The following is a 23,818-nucleotide window of genomic DNA, read 5'->3' as shown; positions in this document are numbered from 1 at the left end:
CAACAAAATAAATATTTCAGTTAGAGCCCTAATCTCCTGTTTCCACAGATTTCATAGATTCCTTCGTTACTGTGGATTGGAGCTGGATGGTGAATTGACAGTAGAACAATCCCATTTAATCGTTCATTACTCGTAGAATTCCTCAGGTAACATGTAGTGCTCTTGTAGGTATGAGAAGGATTTTTCTACCTCTGCTGTTGAGGCTGGTAGTGTGTCAAGCGCCTGCAATATAAAAGTCATTTGCAGTTCTTTATAGTTTATTTCTTATAGTTTCAACCAGAAATAAGTAATGGATGGTTTGAAATTTTAATGATTGTTTTCAAAAAATATTGATATTTAAAAATAGTTTTGATTAAAGTATGTTTAACTATTAAATCTACAAGAAACTGTATTAAAATATGTTTATTTAAACAAACTAAAAAAACAAAATATTCTTGTATAGGCCTAATTAGTTTTATTATTATAAATAGTTTCATGAAGTAAATAATTTATAACAAAGTACAGTAGAACGTTTTTGACGCAGGTGCCTAGAATTGGCATAGGTTTCTTGGGAATTTCATAAGAAATTTAATACCGTCGGTGGAACTTTTCAGACACCCGACTTAACGAAGTCGATATATATATATATATATATATATATATATATATATATATTGACTTAGACGTTGGTTATAAAAATATACTTCGTTCAAATAACGTCTACTTCCAGCTATTCGAATCTACTGTGTTGAATAAAAAAATATATGTCTTCTAAGAATTTAAACCATATTTCATCAGCTATTGGGTTGATCTTTATAAAAATCATCACATTATCTGTTGAGAGTGTCATCTCAAATTAGAAAATTGGTTCGGTAGGACTTTGATTGCAAACAAAATCATAAAGTGTCTCTTTCACTTGTAGCATCGATAAAAGACTCCAAAGTTTGCATCTATAATTCTAGAATATTTTATTGTTTGTATTTCATTCCTAGTGTATTCCTGTGTCTTTCGTTGCACTAATCGGTATTAAGTTATCTATTTGTAGCTAGTAAGTTCTTGAAATATGAAGTAGCATTTTATTAATTGTTTACCTACATACAGGTATAGGTTCATCCTAAACTTAAACTTTCAAGGTCAAAGCATTCTAAAGTTAACGGGTGCCTGGGCAGACAGAAATCAGAATTCGTAATCAGCTTATTAAGAAAAACTTACTGTACATTTTTTACGAGGGTTGACTTTAATTTAATTAACATGTATTTGTTTTAATTTACAGAAAATAGGTAACAGTCTATCATTTAATGTTTACTTTAATATATTTGGCAGTTATTCTGCTAATCTAAACAACACAAAAGCTTTGGTTCATCGCAAAAAATTAACAAATAAATAATGCATTATAATCTCAAAACTGTAAATTACGTTACGTTACTTATTTCAATTTACAGAGCAGTATATTAGTAAAATTTATATCAGTTAAGTGGAAATTAAAAAATGAAAACGCTTATTGATTAGTTATGAAGAGATTTAAATGACTCAGAACTTTCCAAACTTCTCTTATCTCTTTTCGCTTGGTTGAATTCGTTCAGATTACTTGTCACAAAGAGAACTTTACTAAGTAATTTCTTACTTTCTTTGTGCTCCTCTTGGTATCTCAGTTTGAATAAACACAAAATATAATATTTCTTATTAGATTCTATACTGAAATTGAAATAGTAGTTGTTAGTTTATTGCAGACGTATATATAAGAAAGTATGTCACCTCCAATTTAACCAGTATATTTCATCTATTGGTAACTATTTACATATTTCCTAATAATTCATTTATTAAATAAAAATAATAAAATAATTCCCTTATTAAAGGCTTGTAAACATTATTCTACTAAATATGAAGAGTGTTCACAAATTACTCTATTAATAATGGTGTAATGTGCAAAATTTGCATAATTTTCAGTCAAAATAAGACTGGTTTTTTTAAAAAGTTTCAGAAAAATCATATTAGGTTTCAGAATAGTGGCTATACTAAATTTGCAAACTGTAACAACTCCATAAAGCAAGATATAACGAAAATTAAAAAAAATTAAAAAATGGGTTCCATTCATATGCACATATTGATACTAGATTATTTCTCAGCATCCGAGTCAGCTGATTGTTGCAACTGACACCTCAAATTGCCTGCTTAATTTTATCATTTTTTAAACAGTTGTCCAGACTTCATAAAATTTTAAGAAGTGAGTTGGTCTACATTAATTTAATGTCTTTGCACCAGCGGTAATATCTTTTTTATTTATGTCTTGTAATAGTAGCTGCACGCCGAGTCAATATCTAATAAAGAACATGATAACGTAGAAAAACAAAAATTTTTGTATTTATTGTTATTAAAATTCCTAAATACACACCTAAATAACTAATACTAGAAAAATAAAGAATAATCTAAACAAAATTCATATGTTTGTGAATTTTTAGTTTGCTTAAACTTTAAAACGCTAAGAAATTTAAAAAGTTGAGTAAACGTTAAATGTTGTTAATATATAGATAATAAGTTTATTTTTATTGTTATTTTGGTAATTTAGGTGAATTATAAACATATGTCAGGTCATACATAATCAAGTAACAAAATATTAAAAAATTAATCGATATACAAAAAGTGATAATAGTACGTTATGGTGGAATTTTTGTATTATAGCAGATAGAGTGGGTATTCACAATAACTTACCACACTCTCACAATGGTGTAGTAGTATAAAAATACATAGTATAGTATAAAAGGAAGAATGGTCTCTCTCTCACTCTCTCTCTCTCTCTCTCTCTCTCTCTCTCTCTCTCTCTCTCTCTCTCTCTCTCTCTCTCTCTCTCTCCTAAAAATTTCTCAAATTACCACCAAGAAGAGAAATATTAGAATTATACTTGATAAATATTTACTCTTTCCACCAAATTTTAACTACATGTTATACTTAGTGTTATATGAGAAGGTGCAAACCACAAGATTTTTTCATTTGTTGGAAGGAGTGGGGGGGGAGATCGACCCAATTTGACTGTAGCGTGCCGAAGCTATTATTGCTGTCACTTGATGCCCTTAATTTAATAACCGGAACTCCTTTTCAGAGTTGCCAGTTAAAACTTATAGTATTGCTTTTGAATAAAACCTGTAATGTAACCTAAGCTGCCTTACGCCGGGTATTTGACTTGTTTCACGCATTTAAAAAACTGACCCCTTCGTTAATTCGTAATAGATACATAAAGAGCACTTAAAGACCATTGAATTCATAATCTTATATCCATCACAGTTTCCATCCTAAATCAGTAAAAATTTCTATGTCAAAAACCCGAAAGTATTTACAGTTCACTGTCAGGTTTTATGCCATAGCGTTTTTATTTTCATTATGGCTTAGATTGGAAGTTTTCGCCTTCTATGGACCATATATACTCAATATTATAGATAATATTTAAGGCTTTCTGCAAGTCTCATTACAGGAAATACTATTTGCCATTGACTGTAAGTAAGGGTTTGCCTCTCTTACTATGAGATTGCAGGTTCAATGCCCACCCGAATGGTTTATTAAAATTTGAAAATATTTTTGTTTGCTGTCACTCAAGACGTTTAATGTAATCAATTAAAAAGCCTCCTTCACAAACATAATCCCCTTACCCACCAAAAAGGAAATTTAGAAGATTATTGTAAATCATATTTATACTGATAAAAGACACAATCCCGTAAATCACGTGTATGCATTTAATATTTATATGCAGATAAGTTTTATTTACGTATTTTGTTTGTACTAAAATAAAGGTTGTTTGCTGTACTGGTTTATTAACAAAACAGATGTGTGAGTTGTGCAGTGTGCTATACAAATCAATGCAAAATATCTCCGCCTTTTTTCGTACTACAGTTGACAATAACAATCATGCGTTCTTCATACATCATTTCTGAAACCTCTTTGAATCTCTCCTCAGCATCATGGCTAAGATTTATTTTTCTCTGAAAACTATAAATACATATGTTACTAATTATCTAAGTTCTATTGACTGTTTGACAGTTTTTTCTCTTAATTTTCCTTCAGATAACTGGTTTGAGTGTATCAAAACTCCTCCAGATAGTAATAATGGTTTAGACATAGGAAAATCTTTAAAATAAATTACGTTTCATACCAGTAATTTGCACTTTGAAATCCCAAAATATTTATTCGTAATAATTACTTCTTATTTATAAATAGACTTATGATGTAACTTTTAGGTAGAATTTAGCGAAGCGTATTACTCGATGGGCTGAAAAATGTATTTCTATTTCCTTATCTCTCTGATTATCAGCAAAATCTTGAAGAGCAATTGCCCTAAAACATGTCACTTCAAGAGATTTTACTCAGAACTAGGGAATATCTTTACATAGTTATATCAGGTTCTGGTATCGGGGGCAACGTTATAAAATTTACAGTTACGATACCATTGATTGGGAACGTAGTCCCAAATATATATAAAATGTTATATACTTAAGAATTGTAACAAAATTAAGACAACGTTGTTTTTACTATATAATTGGGGCAAAAGGGAATCCATCACGTAGGACTTGTATTATATAGCAGAGAAGTTTGCTTTAATTTTCCGCATATTAAGAGTTCATAGTGAAGGTTTATTCAAACTAAGGACACTTATTTTGTATGTGAAACTATACAAATTCATAACTGAGAAGAACTTTTACAAAGGAATTCGATTGCCGTAAAGAATTAGCCTTACGAGATAAAATATGTTATATGTTATGAGAATGAGCTTATATTACAATGCATGTTAAAATATAAATCATAAGATTTAATTCGAATATCATGGATTTTAAGACTATTCAGTTCGAAAGTAAGCAACATATCTAACATTATATTTGTTTTAACTGGGTTTTACTTCACGAAATATGTCAAAACGCATCTTCATTCAACACTATACTTAATGATAATCATAAGTTTTACCTTGAAAATTATGACGCTCCCATTTGGAGCCTTCCTCATTTCATGAAGTTTTTATTTTATAATTCTTTTAAGAGTAACATTTGTAAAAATTTCAAATGATTTAGTTTAAGATATTTAGTTGAAGTCCGATAAACATTTGTTTATACAATTTTAAATGTTACATATAACAGCTAATGAACGTGTAAGTACATATGTGCCCTTCTTAAAAGTAATGGTTTCGTTGAAAAACTTTTTACTTCAATTCATAATCGTTTCAATTAATAAAACGACAAGCTTTGACCAGATACTTTAGTGTTTGTTATTGTAGAAGGAAAAAAATTAAGTATCACGTGGGAAATAAAATTTGGGGCATCTGATATAACTTTTAAAAACTAAAAAAACAATTGGTTGCGGAATTACGTGTTGCGTCCGAATATATTATATCTATAACGAAATGCCGAAGTAAAAACTATAAATATAAAATCTGACATATGGACCAACTATACTTATGAATTTAATTTAGTTTAAAATACTTTAAAAGTAGGCCTTATGTTTAAAAGAAATTGTTTAATGTATTCTAAATTCCATTACTATTAATTAAGTTTCAAAGAATTTATGTTAATAATGTTTTTAGTTACGAATTCGTTGCATAATGTATTCTACTATTAACTTGCTGCAAAGGATTTGTTCAAAGTAAAGTCTTACAGAAGTGTGTTTTCGAGATTACTTGTAAGTAGCTGTTTAATATAAACTGTTTCTCTTTTAATAAACGGATCCGACAACTTTGAGAGAGCAGAACGTTCCTTTACGCTTTGACAGTCTGAAGCATTTCGAAACTTTAAACTTAATATAATGTTTATGTCTTTTTCCTGTTTAAAAACTTGTCCGTTGTGCCGAAATTAAGCCTATAAAGTCTTGTTAGTTGTCATCATATTCTTATTTAATACTAATTGTATCGTTGTACATTCGTAGCTTAACACCAAATAAAATTGGCGTAAACTTATATTGATGTAAAATTTTGTAATGGTTCAATACAATCAAGTAAGATAAAGGGTATTTAATTTTTTTCTATTATATTAGACTTCTTATACAAAATAATTAGGTGACGGAAAAAACCTAGAATGCTCAAAAATTAATAATGATAACAACGAATAAAGTATACCTCAAATTACCTAAAGTAGTAACGGAACTTATATTAAGTAAATTAAAAGCTTAGATATATTCTTGTAAATTTGCTTTACGGATTTTAAAAGTAATTATAACAATAATAATAAATAAATGGAAAACAGTTACTTCAATGTATTGAAAGTATACAGGAATTGTAGTTTCCCACGTTACATTTGTTATTCCTTTCTGGATAAGGGAAGACAAGTTACTTAAAATGTTCTTTCATGAATAAAACCCTACATTTTATCCTTATCGTTAAGGCATATTAACTCTGTGAAAGTATATGGTTAGGGAGTCATAAAATATCGTATTTATTGTCACTGAATAAAAGATTGTGAGCCGTAAGTTGTTCAAAGTGTAGCAATGCTTCTTAAGACCTTACATATGAGACATTCTTAATGAAAATATTTGGATTTTATTTCTATAATAGAGGAAATATATTATATGTGTATGGAACGGAGAAGCGCTATGAGTTGAATTTGTATTCTAATACATTTGTATGCCTTCCATTTTTTCCATTTGTAAATTTCTCCTCGATTTAATAAGGACTGTAACTCTATATGTAGACGTGAAGAATTATATACAAAAAGGAAAATTCATTGCAAATATCAGGAACCGTACTACTAAAAGCGTTGTTATAGGTAATGTAACATCATGCTGATCTCATCATAATAGTGTACCGTTAGTTAGTTAGATTTTATATAATGTTACATTTCACAACCTAGTCAGCCAGTTCAATTTTATATTATTTTTTTTATCCAATGTTCCGGAACTAAATTATCGACGTAGTAACTACCTAATTGGCACGCGTTTGAATATTTTATTCTAACCCTTTGTAGCAGCCCATCTACGTGACCGATTTTACCTCGCGCGCTATGTCCGTAAGTAAAATTTATATTTTCGTATTATTAAATTAGCCCTTTGAAGCCAAACATATAAAAATTAATGTAACGTAAAGTAAGTTGTAAATAGTAAAGTAACTTACCCTTGAAGATCTTTTATTTGCTTGATTGAAATAGATACAAGTTGTGGCGTCGTCCTTCTGACGAGCACGTTGTTGTAATAAGTTTTTTGTCTCATTAAATGGCTAATACCGTCGCGAATTTGTTTTAGGCGAGCTCAAGTATCAAGTATCTCACGTATTATTTGCGTAGATGGCTACCAGTTTCACAAATTCTACTCCTCTTCTAGTAATTACCGACTAGAAATAACCCTTCTTAGACTACAGCTTCAATGTCTCGTGCCAAGACGCCGACGCCCGGGTTGTGAGTCTACACTTTGTGAAGGGAAGTGAAATCTTAATGTTTTATAAAGTAAAACATCGTAGGCATAATTCCATAGAACATTAGATATTTTAGGCCCACCTATCAGATATACAGTTTTAGTTCTTGTGCTGTAATTGGCAGCAACGTGCAAGGTATACATTTAATTTACCAACTAAAAGTGGTGCTTGTAAGTTTCGCTGATTAAATTGAACTTATAAGTAAACTTTGCAATTCGAGTATTTATTACTACGACCTCAGAAGTCACCACCCCCCCGTGTTATCGTCAATCGGTACAATAGTTTAAATTTTGTAGATGTATACCTACATCTATGCAAACATTTTGGTATATGGATTGAAGTATAGGTGGTAAGGATTACGACATTTTTTACAAGATTGACATAAAAATGTGTACTGGATATATATATATATATATATATATATATATTATTATATATTTTTATATATCACAGTACAAGTTAGTAGTTACACAGTCCTACCTTATTTGCCAAATATCGTGTAGGAATAAAAAATTTGGTTCAACTATTATTTTTTATGATGGAAATTTTTTCTTTTGATTAAATTTTTCTTCTTCTGTTTATGTTTAAATTATTTTGCAATGATGTTTAGAATATTTTCCAATGTTCTTATTAGTACAACATAAATTATCCAGTTAAAATCATTACATGTAAACTTCTTTCAGTTAAAAATTAATAATCTATTGATGTTAATTAAATGCTAGTCTTAGGTTACTGTGGTAAAGTCATACGATCAGTGTTCCAATATTCAATCTGTAATGCACCTTGCGGTCATCGAGTTAGAGATGAGACGTAACTATCAGGCAGACGCTTTGAGGCTTAATAACACCGTCTCTTTGACCCAAAGTCAATCAAAGAGCACGAGTTATTGAATCTGCTTAGTTGAGTTGTTCCTTACTCCATTAGATTTCTAATAAGCCCTTATCGTTCTGAATCTTGTATTAATTAATCAAAGTACTCGATACAAAGTGGTAAATATATGGTTGCAATATTGAATAACATCAATCAGAGGGTATTCTTTTCCCACGCATTTCCCACATGGATGTTTTATTACGTATGTAAAAGTTAAATGATCACTAAATGAGCCATTTTAATCCTTTAACTCATTCTATCTCATATATTCCCAATATTTTGTAACATAAAAATCCAATTTAATTCCTACAGTTAAGCATTAATAAAAGATTATGTACTTTTTTATTTCACTAGAGAAGAATATTAACTTAAAAGTATCAAATGAGATGATTAGGAAGTTTTTGTTAGTTTTACTTATATAAAGATTTAATCATTTTGTTTTTTACGCTAATGTAAGACAAAAATTAGTTGACTGTTGAATTATATTTATAGGCTGATCGTTACAGACTTTAACATCATTAGTAATGTTAACTTCATTAAATTTTTAACAATTGAGTTTAAACTTATACAGTTAATAATGTACTTATACGAAATTCCACCATTCACGAAGGTCTGGAAGCTACGGAGTTTTCTTTCATTGTTTTTAATAATCGGATAGAGTTATGCAATTAAAATTTCCACTGCTCATAATTCGATCTTGATTGCCATCATTTTAAAGCCCGAACGCTATTGATTCTGAAGATATATTTAATAGTAGAGTTTAGGGTTTCTTCTAAATAATATAAACAGCTTTAAGGATTTTTCCAAACAAGTTTTAAATTATGCATATCTGCCTATTTACGCTTTTTCCACATTAAACATAACAGCTTTTAACATGTGAATCATCATTATTCCAGAATGATTATTAACATAGTTTTGTTCTCGTAGGAGGTTGATTTGAAATAATGTATTGTAATCAGTCAATAATGTTACTTTTATGTAGTAAATTAATGTAGAAACTCTTGTGTTATATGAAATTTGACAAAATATTAATGCACACGCAAGTTTTAGAGTTATGAAAAATTTAGATGAGGAGTAATGAAGATGAATACGAATGTTCATAACCTCTAAGCAAATTATTAGAAAAATATTTAGTATGGTAAGGTATATGATGATACATAATCCCGGTGTCATCGAGGAAATGCCATTCATAGAAAGACATTTATACATCAGCCGTTGAATGTTCAGCATTTATATTAACCATTCGACAAGCATTACGGTTCATAACTATAACAAAGATTAACAATCATACAATGAAGAGTAAACCAGAACAATGAATTGTACGTTCTAGTTATTTAATTGAAACAACAAAGTAATAGAGTAAATAGTATTTAAATAATCTGGAAAATTAAGGCAGATATATTGAATTTTTGTATTTATCATTAGGGGTAATTTAGAGAGAAGAATTTCATGAAAGATTTAAGAGAAATGTCGGGGTGTTCTGGAATGTGAGCTGGCTTATCTGTTTATTATCAACGATGTTGTATAATCCTTTCTTTGGTTTAATGTTAAAAATTATTTACCAGCTCCTTATAAATAGGAAGTCTACATTTCTTTATAAAATATTGCCTGAATGAATTTTATATTTACTTTATAAGTCTTCCGTTTTTAGAAAAAACAACTTGTTTGTTTTAAAAAACAAGAGGTGAAATATCGCCTGAAAGCATTTCTAGAAAAATCTGCCATAAAAGAAAATACAGAAAGTAAAGTGAACCATTGATGCTCGCTTTTTGTAAGCGATCAATGGAGTTTTATCGCGACTTGTTTTTTGGATGTTTTATACAAAGTGCGTTTACTTTTCTCAAGGCGGAGAGACATTTTTCCACCCTGAAAACTTTCTGTGTAAAGAATATTCTAATACAAATTATTATTTATATTAATAAATCTTATTCATGACGCACTGATCGCTGTTATTGATCTAAAGACAATGTTGTCATTTTTTAAAGATTATAAAACAAAAAATTATTGTTATATTTTTAAAATCCTTCTCTATTACTCATCATGATTGTCCTTATTTTTTATAAGATCTTTGCTTAATTGTAGGGAAACATAGTCCTGGAACTTGCAATTGGATGCAATGATAATATAAACTCATTTAACGCATATGTTATATGTTCAACGACACATATACCCCTTTATATAATATATATATATATATATATATATATATATATATATAATATATGTATATATATACATACATTCCTCTCAATTTTGTCCCACGTTTTAGTTTCACATGACCTCCAGCGCTAGCACAGGCAGTGCCTGTATTTAATTTCTACAATGTGACACTGACTCTGGTGGGTTACAGACTTTATTTTACGGATATGGTGTTCACTGCTCTTGTTCTGTGATGTGACATGATGGTGCTTGCTCTAACCTTGTACCCTCATGTGTCTTACCAAATATTTATTATAATTTGTTATTGTGTGCTAGTTTAATCTACTGAGCTTTAAAAGAAAGTTTGTTCTTGGTTCTCACGCTGATAAAAGGTACACGAGTTTAGTTCATTATGTATAACTGTCTGCTTTGGGAAAGTCTCTGATTTCGCCTAATTCTCTCTGGTGTGATCCTGTGACTTTTTAAGTATATGTCGACTATTGTGTAAGTGTCTTGACATGTCCTTAACCGTAAATTGTAGTATCTTAAAATCATAATAACTTACATAACTAAAAAAGTATAACTTCAAAATGTTTGTTATAAATATAATTTATATTTATAAGAATATATATATATATATATATATATTTATATTATATATAAGAATATTTTAAAATACCAACTATTGGTTTTAATTATAAATATTTAAGAAATTATGACATCATGCTTTTTTTTAAACATATTGTAAGTATGTAATAATAAAACCAGTCCTAATTTTAAGTTATACTTAACATGAATACCTACCATATATCCAATTTTCGTATTTTTCCTTCTTTCAAGGATTTAAGAGAGGCAGAAGTAATATGACTGTGAATGACAGTTTATTGAATTGATTTTATAATGCAGTTTTTTAACTTTCGTTTGAATTATTTTTACTCTTTAATTGAGGCTACTAAAAACTGTACCATAGTTCTAATTTATTTATGCTGAATCGCGGTAGGAAGTAGGCTCTTGTTAACTAGACGCGGTGCGTGGACATTGTTTGTTTAGTTAGACCGGTCAATCAGCTGATCGGTCTAAGGTGATACGTTCCGACCCGGCTCGCGGCAGTGAGAGAGGGAGTCAGTCGAGTCTTGGAGTTTCCACGAGAAGGTGTACCGGTCGAAGCTGGTTTTTTTTCTCTTAACCCTATAGTTGGGATTTAGAGTAATTATTTATCGCGTGTAAATTCAAATTTCAAGTATTTAATTTTCTTTAGTGCGTTTTATTTTCCGTTCTGCCTCCGTAATCTTCAAAGTAGTAAGTCCCGTACCAGCGTATAGTTAATATCTTTTATTTTTATAATACTGTAATTAAAAATTTCTAAAGTTTCCCATCTTTCAGAAGTCTGAAAATTTAATTCAATTTTTTGAAGTATTGTGAATTAAATTTTGGTCATAAAGTAAATATCAAGTTTTGTGTTGTATTAATTTTGAGTATTTTGAGAAGAGAACTTTTTTATTTTGTTTTGTTAATTTTAAACCATTTTTGGAGAAGTATACATTTTTAGTTTAATTTTAATACCTTTTGATCAGACTCTTAATTAGATTTGTTCGATTGAGTGACATTTTGAAGAAAATTGAATCAAAAGTTTGTAAACTTTGTTAACTTTTTGGTGAACTTAAATTTCGAAATAAATCAAGTATTTCCGAAAAGTTGTTTTAATTTATAAAGTATTAGCTTCCACATAAATTCAATATATGTACTATAAAAACGGTACAAAACTTTCAGCCTAAAATAGAAAAATTTAAATACATTATGTATAAAAGCATTACCTGTGAACAATGCTTTATTCTTTGATGCAAAAATAATTAAAAATAACTATTTAAAGAATCTGTTTGTATATAGTTCTATAAGGGTTTAAGTTATAACTTATAAAATTCTTCACCAATTTTAATGTAAGCGAGATTTTATCATGGTTTTAATTGAACCATAAACAAAAAGCAATTAAATAAATTTAAAGTGTAGGTTATTTCTTACAATCAAAACCGTAATTTGACGGCTGGTTATATTAAATTTGTATACGTATGATTATGTGTTACTCGGCAAAAATTAATTATGGGGTTTATAAAAATTTAATTTTCATATAATCATGCTTTCTTGAGTAAAACTGTAGGGCAACGATTAACATGAACTTAGAGAGTGCAAGGATTATACCAAGACTTTCAAAGCCAATTTTAAAAACAATTTAAGTTAAAACGATCGCTGGGGCTTATTTACTATAATGTTTTATTTCACACAAAAATATGAACAAGAAAGTGAATAGAAATAGTTTGATATAAAAAAAATAATTTTTGTGTATTTATATAAAGTAATATTGTTTTCTTATTACAGTGGATTATTATCACAGTACCGGTATGTGTAATAGAAGAGTGTTTATGCAGTAATACTATTGCGGCAGTTTTAAGTGCGGAACGGTACTGTTATTGTATCATGACATTTGGCCGAATTCACATTTAACATAAGCTGTGTGTGTGTGTGTGTGTGTGTGTGTGTGTGTGTTTTGGTTTTGGTGTTCTGTATTACAAATATATTTATGTACATATTACCAAAGACTAATAACTAGAAGGCAGTATTAAAATAATTATACAGGAAATTCCTCCAAAACTAATTACTTACCTGATTACAAAATGTTAATCTTTCATAAAGCATTGGTTTTTAGTAATACTGCAAGCCTAAAAGCTTAAGTTTTAACAGTGTTGAAAACCGTTCACCACATCTAACTTCAGAAAATATAAAATTTTTCAAACGATAAATGTAATAAAATTGTCACACAAAAATGCGACTTTAAAATTTCCACGCAAAGCTAACTATAATGCGATGAAGCATCCTGTGTTAATTTCATGGATCACGATGAAGTAATATACCTAAGTAAATCCAATGATCCGTCGACCAAAAGGATCAAACACAGGATACAGTATTGGTTATTGATAGACTGTGTGTAAACTTTACCACCACCATTGAGACCACATGTTTGTCACCAATGTTTATCAAACAGAGCTTTATGTGAATTAAACTCAACGAAGCTTTTCACTATATTTATAATTTTTCTTTAAAGGATAAAAAAAGGGAAAAGGGATTAAGAATTTGTGATGTTTATTCTTTTGTTGCATTTGTAAATCTATATTTTCTTTGGGGGGTGGGGGGGGGGGGGGGTGGGGGGGGGGGGGGGTGGGGGGGGGGGGGGGTGGGGGGGGGGGGGGGTGGGGGGGGGGGGGGGTGGGGGGGGGGGGACATACATTAAAAATTTTGATATGAACATACAATAAATTGGCATAAAATTTTTGGGACAATTATTTCCAGACTTCTAAATGATTGATTTATAATTCTATGTATGTAATTTTTATATTAGGGAAAATTTTTCTTAAAAAGCTTCCAAAAAACTAATTTAAAATGTTTAATAACAGAATTTAATACAATACAATTCAAAAATTTTCGATGGTAATAATGAGAGAAACAATCTTGGATTCCAGAACATTCCGCGTACTCTTGGCCCCTTTATGAAATTCTAGTCACTAAATCAACTCTAATATAATATTGTCTAAGATCCCCCCATATATTTTTTTAACTTTTTCAAATGATTTTATCAATTTATTTTATTATTGTTAATCTTTTAAAGTCAAATCATTAGGAAATAAAATCTTTAACGCCCAATTTTTGTGGTTTTGGACGTGAAAGTTATACCGGAGGGAGAAATGTATTTTCTTTTATATTATCTAATAATTATGAGTATTTGTGATAACTGTGTCATATATTCAAATTGGGGACCTGGATTTCTATTTTTACCAATACAATATTGAAACTATGTCACAATTTAAAACCCAATATCACTAATAAAATTCTTATCCTTTAATAAAATGTGCTGTCATTTTAGACTCAACCGTAAATTTAATTTATGAAATAAGTTGTATTAATTTAATTATAGTTGGCATTGAAATTTGGGAAAACTTTAGCAATTCATTGTATTATAAAAATTACATTACATCGTTAAATAAAATTTGATACTCGTTTTGAGTATTTACTAATAAATGAAAGAAAATCCTGCTTTTTGTATAGTTCACCCACATGAAACAGTTTCAGATTCATAAATTTTGTGACCCATTGATTCCTAAACGGTTTTATTATACATACAAAATAATCTACCTGTGAAATTTTGTTCTGAAAAATGTCAATATTAAAATGCTCTTTGAATTTGCACCGTTTTTGTCTATACCAAGTGTTAGACAAGTTTTCCTAAAACTAACTTTGCCGTGTAAAATAAGAACATTTTATTAATTTACCATTATAATTTACGTGGTTGCTCCAGCTTAACTTTTTACATCCTGATAAATTTAACTCCTTCTTATCTTAACCTCCTCACCAACGCGCGATACCCAATAAGGTGTAACAACGCACTTTAGAATGTGTAATAAAATAATTCACAACCAATTTCGTAAGAGATTACCTCCCCAAAATATTCCAGTAGGTTTTTTATCTCCACGTAATCCCCTGGTTTACTGGTTAAGTAAGCTCTTCACCTATTTATAACCTCGAAATTGACCCCTAAATACGATACATAAAGGTTTTATAAGATTGGCTTGTTACTGTAATTGACAAAATTTTTCCCGAAACGATAATTTTTTTTTAGATCATATTTTCGAAATGAAAAAGATATTTTAAAACATGTTATTATTTACTTTCAACATATTAAAGTGTATTACTAACAGTAAGAATAACTTTTTGTTTGGATAAACAAGTTGAAATATCTCCTGAAAGCATTCCGCTAAGAACACAAAAAACAACACAGGAAGTAAAGTGAGCCGTTGTTGCTCGCTTTATGTAAGGGATCAATGGAATTTTATCGTGACTTGTTGCTGGGATGTTGTATACAAAGCCTGTTTTCTTTACTTTGTTATACACCCATTGCAAATAAGTACTTAAAGCTATTTTCATAAGTTTAGGTTCCATATATCCTACATGGGAATAGTACAATCAAGTTACCAAATGATGTCTTGATACCTATAGTATTACCCACTCTTGAGTTTATAGTTTTAGTCATTTTTCTACGAGCCGTATTTAAGTTTTTAATGTTTCTTTTTAACTCCATAAGGGCTTAGTTATGGATAGTAATACCTTCCACTAAAACCTGTACTAGGTACAAAATAAACGATGTATTCCTTATATAATGGGCAACCGTGTGGATGTCCAGGAGCGACACATCGTTAACTGAAAATATCGTGGTAACATGAGTAATATTCTAAATTAATATGACTGAGACAGTTCACTATCATTCCTTAAGAGATCTTGGCCATCTTTCTAACCTTACCCATCCTGAATATCCGTCACTCTGGAAGTAAGCTCAAAGGTCCTTATAGAGCAGGGTTCCCAAACTTTTTTGTACCACGCCCCCTCTGGTTATTTGGAGACTCCCCCACGCCCCCCTACAATATCAATAATTGTACGTATGGTGAAAATTTAAACAAGTATTACATGAAAAACGAATATAATAACTGATACAAAATTTAACATTGTAACACAGATACATTTTCATTTAAGGAAGGTGAAACAATGGGCCTACCTACTTACAAAAACAAAACATAAAAATGTAATTTAGTGAGATGGGTGCGCTTGCATGTTCTGGATAAGCTGACAAAATCCTGGTTGATTGGTTTCAGACAAAGCACACGTAGGTCACTTTCGACATCATGTTTATTGCGGTACTTGGTTTTGATCGCGCCCAAGAGTTGAAAACGCTTTTTCGCACATGTATGTTGTTGAAAAAGGCAAGTACATCCGAAAAAGTTTTCCCCTGAAACACGGGGGTAAACTTTTAAGTACTTTAACCAAAATGAGGGTTTGTCCATTTTGTAAAAATCGTATCTTGCAGCAGAGTCATTTTTTATTTCTATTCCCTCCTCTTGCAACTCTTCTGGCAGCAACTGTATGTCCATGTTGAACGGGTCAGTTGATAGTTTGAAACAACTCCTCTGACAAGTTAGGAAAGTTCCTGCGAACTCCTCCTTGAGGTTTTTTTCAAATGGTCAAATTATCAAGTTTTTCAAAAGCGGCCCCTTTCAAAAACGTCCTAAAAACATACTTCTTCTGAGACTGACACTACTTTGCTGAAACTTAAAATAGTTGCTGGGTTCATTGACACTTTACGTATCCAAAGTTTTTAAGGTTTCTCAACGTACATCTTAAAGGCATCCCGATGTTTTTACATATTTGAGTCTGCACCTTGCAGTCTCAAGTTTAGGTTATTTAACGTGTCAAAAAGTCAGATAAATAGGCCAAAATCACTTGGTTCCAGGGTTTTTTGAAATCTGCACTAAGCCTCGTTTTGTTTCTGCTGTGCCAAAAACGTTATCACTTCATCAGGGGAGTTCAAATAGTCTTCCCAACATATTTGCCTTTTGATAGCCATCGTACTTCTGTATGAAATAGCAGCGTTTTGTGATCACTTCCTAAATCTTCACACAGAATTTTAAACAGTCGAGTATTTAATGCACTGTTCTTAACGTAGTTGACAAACTTTAATACAAAGTTTTAAAAAACAGCATTGAGTTGGTTAGGAAGAGTTTTTTGCTGCCAAGGCTTGGCGGTGAATAAAACAATGAATCCCAACCACATCAGCATTCTTCTCTTTGACCAACTGCACAAAAGCCTGAACGAGAACCCAGCATTGAAGGAGCACCATCTGTGCATACACAATAAGTTTTTGCCAAGAAAGTTCGTGTTTCTTAAAAAAGTCTGATACTGCTTCCATCACATCTAAGCTTTAGTAATGGTCAACAGCTCATAGAAAACATCAGTTCATCCTTCATTCTTTCATTTTCAATTTAACGAACATATACAAGCAAATGAGAGCATTTTGCTATGTCTGTACTCTCGTCAAGCTGGGTAGCAAAAAAACGGGGGATTTTTTTATTGCATCAACCACCTGGTTTTTAATATCCTTGGCCATATCATCAATGCGGCGTTTTAACGGGGTTTTCTGAAAGTGGTATTTGTGATAGCTTTTGCCTACTATCATCCAAGGACAACATCGGCTGCTTTTAAAATGCACGGTTTAACAAGCGTTTCACCAATAGTGTGACTTTTCTTTTCCTTAGCAATAATAAGAGATAATTCATATGAAGCTTCAAGCACTTTAGAGATGCTGAGCAGCAGATCCAGTGGGTATCTAACTTCATGCGCTTTAAATTCTTAGATTTTGCAGCGAAAAACTCTTTAGGGTTTTTCCTTTAAAGAGGCATGTTTGGTTGACAAATGTCTCAGAAGACGATTAGGCCTCATCGCGTCATTGCTTAATACCTCATAGCAAATAACGCACTGAGGGTGATCAACATTATATTTAAGCAAGGAAACAAACCCATATTGAGTAAATCGTCAATGTACTTGCTTTCTTTGTCATGTTCACTTCTCTGATTCCCGCTTCACACAGAACTCCCACAACACAAAAACAATTACTCCAATTCAAACGTCCGCAAACAATTACAGAACACCCACAATACAGCAAACCCTGACGATTTAAATTTACGGAAAGCACTGTTGGCACAACGGACTGGCGAACGGGCTAGTTACAACGCAAGCACTGAACAAAGTGCAAGGTTATTGACATTGGATTGAAGATGCGGTGGGGGTGATGGTAGGCGGGCGTGGTAGGGGTGGAGGGGCACTCGCACTCACGCCAAGGGCCAAATGGGGGTAACGGGTGGTGGGGGTCATGGATGGCGGAGGGGGGTAATATTTGAGGAAATTATTTTTGTAATTTTTTTTTATTTATTTCATTTGGGGGTCACGCCCCCCCCTGGATTTTCTCCACGCCCCCTCAGGGGGGCGCGCCCCCCAGTTTGGGAACCGCTGTTATAGAGCATAAGTGAAATAAAGGGGGTCCTCACATTCCTAACGTAGTGGGAAAATAGTGTTGCTTTTACAAAGATTTTCGATCTCTTCCACTATTTTTTAACCATCTTTCGCAGTAGCATAAACTGTAATGTTAGGTCACAGATACCCCATTTGGGAATGTTCATAAATTATTTAACTTTATATTTCTGCTGTAATAAATCAAATCTTATTTCAAATAGAGTTCCAAATCATGCTGTTATAAGGTGTTAACAGTGTAAAATAAACCGAATAAACCGTTATTAAGGCCGGAGAACATGGTTTTTGTTAATATTCGTGAAGACTTAAGATGCAGATATGACATTTTTTCTACTTCCTGAGATATTAAAATAGGGAAATCTCCCTATTTAAAAAAAAAATTTTTTTTTTTGGTTTTTTTTTTTTAAAAATTAAATTTTTGGGAACCCAAAAAAAAAAAATTTTTTTTTTTAAAAATTACCCCCCAAAAAAAAAAAAAAAAATTTTTTTAAAAAATTTTTAAAAAAAAAAAAAATTTTAAAAGGGGAAAAAAAGGGGGAAAAAATTTTTTTTTTTTTGGGGGGGGGGGTTTTTTGGGGGGGAAAAAAAAATTTTAAAAAAATTTTTGGGGAAACTTTTTTTTTTTTTAAAAAAAAAAATTTTTTTTAAAAAATTTTTTTTAATTTTTTTAAAAATTTTTTTTTTCCCCCCCCCTTTTTTTTTTTTGGGGGGGCCCCCCTTTTAAATTTTTTGGGAAAAAAACCCTTTTTTTTTTTTGGGGGAAAATTTTTTTTAAAATTTTTTTAAAAAAAAATTTTTAACCCCCCAAAATTTTAAAAAAAATTTTTTAAGAAATTTTTTAAAAATTTTTTTAAAAAAAAAATTTTTTTTTGGGTTTTAAAAAAAATTTTTTTCAAAAACCCCGGGTTTTTAAAAAAAACCCTTTTTAAAAAAAATTTTTAAAAAATTTTTTTTTTTTAAATTTTTAAAAAATTTTAAATTTTTTTTTTTTTTTTAAAAAAAACCCCAAATTAAAAAAATTTTTGTTTTTTTTTTTTTAAAAAAAAAAAATTTTTTTAAAAAAAAAAAAGGAAATTTTTTTTTTAAAAAAAAAAAATTTTTTTGGCCCCAAAAAAAAAAAAAAATTTAAAAAAAATTTTTTTAAAAAAAAAAAGGTTTAGTTTTTTAAATTAAAAAAAAATTTTTTTTAATTTTTTTAAAAAAAAAAAAAATTTTTTTTAAAAACCCTTTTTTTTAAAAAAAAAAAAAAAAACCCCTTTTTTTTTTCCCCCCAAAATTTTTTAAAATTTTTTTAATCAAAAAACCCAAATTTTTTAAAATTTTTTTTTTTAAAAGGTTTTTTTTTAAAAAAACCCCCAAAAAAAAAAACCCCCCAAAACCAAAATTTTAAAAAAATTTTTTTAATTTTTTTAAAAAAAATTTTTTTTAAAAAAAATTTTTTTTGGAAAATTTTTTTTCCCCCCCAAAAACCCCGAAAAAAACCCCCCTTTTTTTTTTTTAAAAAAAAAAAAAAAATAAAAAAAATTTTTTAAAATTTTTTTTAAAAAAAAATTTTTTTAAAATTTAAAATTTTTTAAAAAAAATTTTTTTTAAAAAAATTTAAAATTTTTTTTCCTTTTTGATTTTTTTTTAAAATTTTTTTTTTTCCCACAAAAAAAATTTTTTTTTTAAAATTTTTTAAAAATTTTTTTAAAAAAAAAAATTTTTTTTTCCCCAAAAAAATTTTTTTTCCCCAAAAATTTTTTTTTTTTTTTTTTTGAAAAAAAAAATTTTCCCAAAAATTTAAAAAAAAAATTTTTTTAAAAAAAAATTTTTTTTTAAAAAAAAATTTTTAAAAAAAAAAAAAACCTTTTAAAAAAAAAAAGGCCAAAAAAAAAAAAATTTTTTTGCCCCCAAAAAAAATTTTTTTTTTTAAAATTTTTAAAAATTCCCCAAAAAAGGGGGTTAAAAAAGGGGTTTTTTTTTTTTGGGAAAAAAAAAAACCCCAAAACAAAAAAAATTTTAATTTTTAAAAAAAAAATTTTTAGGGAAAAAAAAAAATTTTTTTTTTTAAAAAAAAAAAATTTTTAAAAAAATTTTTTTTTTTAAAAAAAAAAAATTTTTTTTAAATTTTTTTTTAAAGCCAAAAAAAAAAAAAAGGGGGAAATTTTTTTAAAAAAAAAAAAACCCTTTTAAATTAAAAAATTTTTTTAAAAAAAGGGGTTTTTAAAAAGGGAAAAAAAAATTTTTTAAAAAATTTTAAAATTTTTTTTAAAAATTTTTTTTTTTTTAAAAAAAAAAAAAAAAATTTTTAATTTAAAAAACCTTTAAATTTTTAAAAAAACCAAAAAAAAAAAAAAGGTTTTTTTAAAAAAAAATTTTTAAAAAAAAAAAAATTTTTAAAAAAAATTTTTTTTTTTAAATTTTTAAAAATTTTTTTAAAAAAAAAAAAAAATTTTTTTTTTAAAAAAAAAAAAAATTTTTTAAAAAAAAAAATTTTTTAAAAATTTTTTTTTTTAAAAAAATTTTTAAAAAATTTTAAAAAAGGGTTTTAAAATTTTTAAAAAATTTTAAAAAAAAAAAAAAAAAAAAAATTTTTTTTTTTAAAAAAAAAACCCGGGGGGAAAAAAACCCCCTTTTCCCTTTTTTTGGGGGTTTTTTTTTTGGGGGCCCCTTTTGGGGTTTTTTTAAAAAAAAAACCCCCCCCAAAAATTTTTTTCCCCCAAAAAAAAAAAAATTTTTTTTTTTTTTAAAAAAAAAAAAAATTTTAAAACCAAAAAACCCCAAAAAACCTTTTTTTTTAAAAACCAAAATTTTTTTTTTTTTTAAAAATTTTTTTTTTTTTTTTTTCCCCCCCTTTTTTTTTTTTTTTAAAAAAAATTTTTTTTTTTTTTCCTTTTTTCCCAAAAAAATTTTTTTAAAAAATTTAACAAAAAAATTTTTTTTTTTTTAAAAAAAAAAAATTTTTTTTAAAAGGGGAAAAAAAAAAAAAATTAAAAAAAAAATTTTTAAAAATTTTTTTAAAAAAAAATTTTTGGTTTTTTTTTTTTGGGTTTTTTTTTTTAAAAAAATTTTTAAAAAAAATTTTTTTTTTTTTTTTTTCCCTTTTTTTTTAAAAATAAAAAAAATTTTTAACCCCAAATTTTTTTAAAAAAATTTTAAAATTTTTAAAAAATTTTTTAAAACCCTTTTTTAAAAAAAAAAAAAATTTTTTTTAAAAAAAAAAAAATTTAAATTTAAAAGTTTTTTTAAAAAAAACCCCCAAAAAAATTTTTTTTTTAAAAAAAAATTTTGGTTTTTTTTAAAGGAAAAACCCCCAAAAAAAAAAAAATTTTTTAAAAAAATTTTTTAAAAATTTTTTTTAAAAAAAAAAATTTTTTTTTTAAAAATTTTTTTAAAAAAAATTTTTTAAAGGGGGTTTTTAAAAAAAAAATTTTTTTTAAAAAAAAATTTTTTTTTTTTTTAAAAAACCCCCAAAAAAAAAATTTTAAAAAATTTTTAAAAAAAAAAACCCCAAAAAAAAAAAATTTTTTTTTTTTTTTTCCTTTTTTTAAAAAGAAAAAAAATTTTAAAAATTTAAAAAAAAAAAATTTTTTTAAAAAGGAAAAAAAAAAAAAAAAAACCCCCCCCCCCAAAAAGCTTTTCCCCCCCTTTTTTTTTTTCCCTTTTTTAAAAAAAAAACTTTTTTTTTTTTTTAAAAAAAAAAATTTTTTTTTTTTCCCTAAAACCCCCCGGGTTTTTTTTTAAATTTAATTTTTTTAAAATTTTTATTTTAAAAAATTTTAAAAAAAATTTAAAAATCTTTTTTTTAAAATTTTTTTTAAAAAAGTTTTTTGGAAAAACCCCCCCAAAAATTTTTTTTTTTTTAAAAAAAATTTTTTCCCTTTTTTTTTAAAAAAAAAATTGTTTTTTTTTTAAAAAAAAGGGGGTTTAAAAAAAACCCTTTTTTTTTTTTTTTTTTTTTTTTAAAAAAAAATTTTTTAAAACCCCCTTTTAAAAATTTTTTAAAAAAAAATTTTTTTTAATTAATTTTTTTTTTTTTAAAAAAAAAAAAAAAATTTTTTTTTTTAAAAAACCTTTTTTTTTAAAAAATTTTTTTTTTTTTTTTTTTTGGGGGGGTTTTTTTTTTGGTTTTTTAAAAATTTTTTGGGGATTTTTTTTTTGGGGGGGGGAAAAAATTTTGGGAAAAAAATTTTTTTTTAAAAAAAAAAAGGGGGGGGGGGGGGAAAAAAAAATTTTTTTAAGGGGGGGGGGGGGGGGGGGTTTTTTTTTTTTTGGGGGGGTTTTTGGTTTTTTAAAAAGGGGGTTTTTAAAAAAAAAAATTGGGAAAATAAAAATTTTTAAATAAAAAAATTTTTTTTTTAAAAAAAATTTTGGGAAAAAACCAAGAAAAAAATTTTTTTTTTTTGGGGGGGCCCCCCCTTTCCCCCCCAAAAACCCAAAAAAAACCCCCCCCCCAAAAAAAAAAACCCCCCAAAAAATTTTTAAACAAAAAAAAAAAAAAAATTTTTTAAATTTTAAAAAAAAAACCCAATTAAAAAATTTTTAAAAAAAAACCTTTAAAAAAATTTTCCCTTGGGGGGAAAAAAAGGGGGGGGGGGGTTTTTAAAAAAAATTTTTTAAAAAATTTTTTTTAAAAGGGGTTTTTTTTAAAAAAATTAAAAAAAAAGGGGGGAAAAGGGAAAGGGGAAAGGGGGAAATTTTTTTTTTTTTTTTTTGGGGGGGGGTTTTAAAATAATTTTTTTGGGGGGGGGGGGGGAATTTTTTTTTTTTTGGGGGGGTTTTTTTTTTTTTTGGGGGGGGGAAAATTTTTTTTTTTTTTTTTTTAAAAAGGGGGTTTTTTAAAAAAAATTTTTTTGGGGGTTTTTTTTTTTTGGGGGGGGTTTTTGGGGGAAAAAAAAAAAGGGGGAAGGGGGGGGGGAAAAATTTTAAAGGGAAAAAAAAAAATTTTAAGGGGGTTTTTTTTTTGGGGTTTTAATTTTTTTTTTTTGGGGGGGGGGTTTTTGGGGGTTTAAAAAAAAATTTTTTTTTTTTTTGGGGGGAAAGGGGGTTTTTTTGGGGGGGGGGTTTTTTTTTTTTTTTTGGTTTTTTTTGGGTTTTGGGGGGGGGGGGGGGTTGGGGTTTTTTTGGTTTTTTTTTTTTAAGTATTTTTTTTTTAAAAAAAATTTTTTTTTTTTTTTTTTTTTGGTTTTTTTTTTTAAAAAAATTTTTTTAAAAAAAGGGGGGGTTTTTTTCCCGGGTTATTTGAAAAAAAAATTAAGGGTTTTTTTTTTTTAAAAAAAAAAAACCCCAAATTTTTTTAAAAAAAATTTTAGGGGTTTTTTTTTGGGGGGGGGGAAAAATTTTTTAAAGAAAAATTTTTTTTAAAAATTTTTAAAAAAAAATTTTAAATTTTTGGGGGGTTTTTTTTTGGGGTTTTTTTTTTAAAAAAAAAAGGGGGGGGGGAAAAAAAAAAAAAAAAAAAATTTTTTTTTAAAAAAAACCAAAAAATTAAAAGGAAAAAAAAAAAATTTTTGGGGGGGTTTTTTTTTTTTTGGGAAAATTTAAAAAAAATTTTTAATTTTTTTTTTTAAA

This window comes from Homalodisca vitripennis, chromosome 1, assembly GCF_021130785.1.
Source record: "Homalodisca vitripennis isolate AUS2020 chromosome 1, UT_GWSS_2.1, whole genome shotgun sequence".
Lineage (NCBI taxonomy): Eukaryota > Metazoa > Arthropoda > Insecta > Hemiptera > Cicadellidae > Homalodisca > Homalodisca vitripennis.
The sequence above is the reverse complement of the archived record's forward strand: the minus strand, read 5'-3'. Positions refer to the sequence as shown.